The following is a 4384-nucleotide window of genomic DNA, read 5'->3' as shown; positions in this document are numbered from 1 at the left end:
TCCTGTTGATGACAGGCTGTGCCATAGCGTGGAGTCCCTGCATCACCCCCTGCTTCCAGGCACCCTGCTGACAGCCTGGAGACATCTTGGGTGATCCCCCTTCAGCCCTGCATGGTACAGTGTGGGGGAACTGGGGGGCAGAGCCCTGGGCACTGGAGGCAGGTGTGCCCACACCTGTGTTTGCTGTTGTTTTGCTCCAGCCTGAACTTTCTCCTCCTGGGGAATGAGCCAAGATACCCAAGAGGTGATAGCACACAGAGCAGAGGATTGTGGGTGCCAGAGGAACACCCCGATAACAGGACCGATACGGGCACCATTGCTGCTGGTACCAGGGAACTCCAGTAGGTTTATGCCCCTTGTTTTTGTTGATGTACGCCTACACTGGAGGGCATGTGAATACAGATGCTTGTGTGTGGCCAAAGTCCAGCATGGCATGGAAGGAAGGATCCAACATCTGCATCTGGAGTCATGTCTGGCTCTGGGGCTGCTGAAGACAGTTCAGCCCATGCTGGATGAAGCCCTAAGCTCTGCAGGTCAGGGTCAGATCAGTGCTGGGGGTCTTGGACAGCCTACATTCAACATCCTCAGCCTGTCTTTGTGGGCTTACCCCTGGCTGGTGGTCCCTGCCAGGCTCTCCATGCTCCTCACTCGCTGCAGGGATGCTGTGAAGGATGCTCAAGGTAGGGATGCCCTGGACTAAATGCCTACAGGGCTGACATCCTCCAGAAAACTCTCCTGCTCAGGCAGCATGTGGGATCCTTGTCAAAAAGGGCTTCTTCCCTCTGTGCCCTCACATGGGACATCGTGAACTGCTCTTCAAGGAGACCTAGGCAGTGCCAAGGGGCCAAGCTGTTGTGGAAACACGAGGTATAGGGAGGCAGCTACCACCATGCTGGCTGAGTGACACAGCTTCTCCCCACAGATGCCATTGCTGTGGGCAGAGAGGTTTCTGCTATCCCTCCACAATGTCAGTGTCACCCCAAGACTGCATGAACATGAGCCTGAACAAGCGTGGACCAGAGAGATCAGACCCGTGACAGCAGCCCCTTCCCCAGGGCTGGGGGCACTGTGAGGAGCTGGCAGCATGGGAGAGGGCCAGGGCTGCAGGGAGAGAGCAACAACCCCCGGGTGCCTACTGGTGTGTGATTCAGGCAGGGCCCCACCTGGATCTGGGGTGGGGAGAGGAGATACGTGCCAACTTGCTCGCCCACACCAACCAGCCCATGCCAGCTTTCATTGCCCAGCCTCTCCCAGATAAGATCTGGCAGCCTGACCAGCCTGTGCCCTGTCCTGCCCCAGGCAGCAAGGGGCTGCCCAGCCAGACCCTCTCTGGGTGCTGTGGGACCTGCTGCTGCAGTGAACAGGGTGGGCAATGATCCACCCTTTGGTCTGACCTGTGTAAAGGGGCTGAGGGCCACCTTGCCGCAGGTCCTGGGCAAGCCATGGGATCTGCAAGAAAGGCAGGGGAGCGCTGTGCTGCCCTGGGAGGATGGCAAGGATAGACCAGGGCAAAAGCCAGGCAGAGCCACCTTTCCCACCATAAGGTTAGGCCAGCGATCAGGAGCTGACCAGGCAGCGGTGCCAGGGTGGCATTTGTGGCACGGCACCATTTGTTCCCATGTGTCAGTGTCACTTTGCAGCAGTGATGCAGGAGGAAGGGACAGAGCTCGGGCGTCAAGGGCAGCCGGGGCGGGAGGCCAGGAGCACATTCCTGCCGGTCGAGTGGGCCGGGGCAACAAGGCGGCATTGACGGGAGAGGGGCCACTCAGAGCACGAGTGAGTGTGGGAGAGGGACGGGGGACACCCGAGACACAGCCCTGCGGCCACTCTGCCCTCCCAGGGAGGGGGCTGCTGGAGCTGCCCTGCCCCCTCGGTACCAGTAGTTGTTAGGTTTGCTCCCATGGGATGGGGCTGCACGTGGCCTGCCCTGTGGCCCTGCAGCCCGGCAGGATCCTGGGGAGCGTTTGCTTCAGCAGCATGAGCCTTGGCTCTGGGGAACAGCTGACCTTGGCGTGCCCAGATCCTCCCACTGCCTGGCCGGTGCCCGGCAGCCAGCCTGCTCTGCTCACCTCAGTGTCGTGGGCATCCTGTCACTCTGGGACCCCGTCCTGCGAGCCAGCAGGGTGATGTCCCCTCAACCAGACTTGCAGGGGCTCCTGGCCAGGGGAGCCCAGGAGCACCAGGCTCAGCCATGGCACACTGTGCTCAGCACAGTTTGGCAGGGCTGGCAGCAGCTGCCACCCTGCCTGCTTCTGCAAGACCCAGCTCCCTCCAGCAAGGAAAATCCCCGGGAACGTCCTGCTCAACAACTCCAGCCCCTTAGGATAGAACCATTTGCCCCTGGCCACATGGCAATAGCCAAGAGGGCCTGGCACAGTTGAGCTGAAGTCTATTGATGCCAACACCAGCTGCACAGAAACCTGTCACCTCATCCCCCTACAAATAGCCAGACTCTGCCTCTCTGCCAGGGCCCACATCCAGCTCCAGGCAGGCAGGGTGTCAGTGTCCCAAGGGCAGGCAGGGACAGGCAGCACTGCCTTTGGGGTAAACACTGCCCAGGATCTATTTCAAGCTTTGAACTTGAGGTGTGGGAGAGGCTAGAGCTGTAGCAGGCTACAGGGTTCTGCCCTGATCCCTGCATCATTACCCCACCCCTTCCAGCAACATGGAGCGACTGAGACCCCATTTGCAGAGGGCAGGGGGTGCCCCAGGGGGCGTGGGGACATGAGGGCTGGAGGGGTGTTAAAGGCTGCAGCCTGCCCTGAAGCCACGCTTTGCTGATGAGCCTCGAGTTATATTTATCCAGGTGCCACACATTACTGGCCTGGGGACAGGAGTTCGTCATCGGCTGTCTGAGTGCTTAGAGATAGATATATATATAGATTTGAGGGGCTTTTGCTATAGAACAACTCTGGTGGCAGAGCTGAAGCTCTGGGACCCTCCCTGCCCTGCTGGCCCTTGGCTTGGGATGTGACCCTGTCCTCGCTGCCCTCTGTGCCACTCCTAGGACTGGCAGTCCTGCCCCGGTGGGCACTGGGGTGGCCAATGTCACCGGGCAGGGCAAGACATACCCATGGCCTGGTGTGAAACCATCCCAGTGATCCCCCTGTAGCATGGAGCAGGACTGCTCCAAGTGGTTTGGAGACAGGAATGGTCTCAGTTGTCCCCAAGGGTTGGCACCAGGCAGGTGGTGGCTGGCAGCCAAAGCCGGGCACAGGGAGAGCCACAGCAGTGCTGCAGGTACACGTCCCACTGGCAGCTTATTGTCTTTCAAGTTGTTATTGTTCCGAAATGTCAGCAAGGGAAGGGTTTTAACGCAGTGTCCCCAGTCTGAAATGCCCAGGATTCTTCGCAAAGGCCAGGCGGGGTATTAATAACCGGCTCTGCCCAAGCTGCTCAGCCCCGGCGTGTGTCCTTGCCTGACCTCCTGAGGGGCAGCTGGTGGGAGCTGGGCTCCTGCTCCTCATCCTCACCCCACCAGCTTTGCTCCCCTGCTGGGCCCAGCAGCCAGCCTGGCGAAGGGGCATTGAGGGGCTGCTGGGGCTCCCCCCAGGCACCCCCATTGGCTAGGCAGGAGAGCGCAAAGCTGCAGCACCTTTGAAAGGTGACGGATTCCAGGGTTTCCTTGAATGTGGAAGAGCAGCTTTTGGCTGCACGGGATGCTGACGTGCTGCCCTCTCACAGCTCCCCATTTTCTGTCCTCTCATTATATAACGAGCTGCCTTCCAATTAGCAAGCCGGGCTCTCCTGCGTGCCAGAGGGCAGCGGCTGCCAGCGCCGAGCGCGGCTCCGGAGCGCCCGCTCCTGCCTGCAAAGGGGCCTGGGATTTCTTTCAGCCGATGCTGGAGGCCCTGCCTTGGGGATCGTCTCTGAGGCCAGGGATCTCCAGAAAAGCTGTCTCTGCGCCAGCAAGGGACCTCCTGCCCACCCCGTGCTCTGGGGCTCCAGGGCACTGTGTGGCCCTGGTGCTGCAGGGGCTCCCTTCAGCGTCACAGCCACCTCCACTCTGTTCCCAGTTCCCCGGAACTGGACTGGAGAAGGGCAGCCAGGACCTGGGGATGATTCAGCTGGGACTATCCAAGGTGATGCAGTGGGCTATGAAATGAGGACAGTTCACAGCCTGGGCTGGCACACCTGCGGGGCAGGGCGTGGCTAACCAAGGGAGGTGATAACACGGAGTTCAGTTGAAGGACTCCACCCCGCAGGGCCCGTGGGTGTGAGATGCTTGCTCTGTGGACAGATTTGTGGGTGAAAACTCTGCTAAGAGTTCAGTCCACCCATTGTCCCTGGGGCTGGGCATCTGTGACCCGTGGGAGGCTGGGACCATGGCTGAGGTTGGCTGTGCTCCCCCCTGCAGCCAGGCACAACGCTCGTGGGAACTCCA

This window comes from Chaetura pelagica, unplaced genomic scaffold (genome assembly GCF_000747805.2).
Source record: "Chaetura pelagica isolate M959 unplaced genomic scaffold, ChaPel_1.0 scaffold938, whole genome shotgun sequence".
Taxonomy (NCBI): domain Eukaryota; kingdom Metazoa; phylum Chordata; class Aves; order Apodiformes; family Apodidae; genus Chaetura; species Chaetura pelagica.
The sequence above is the reverse complement of the archived record's forward strand: the minus strand, read 5'-3'. Positions refer to the sequence as shown.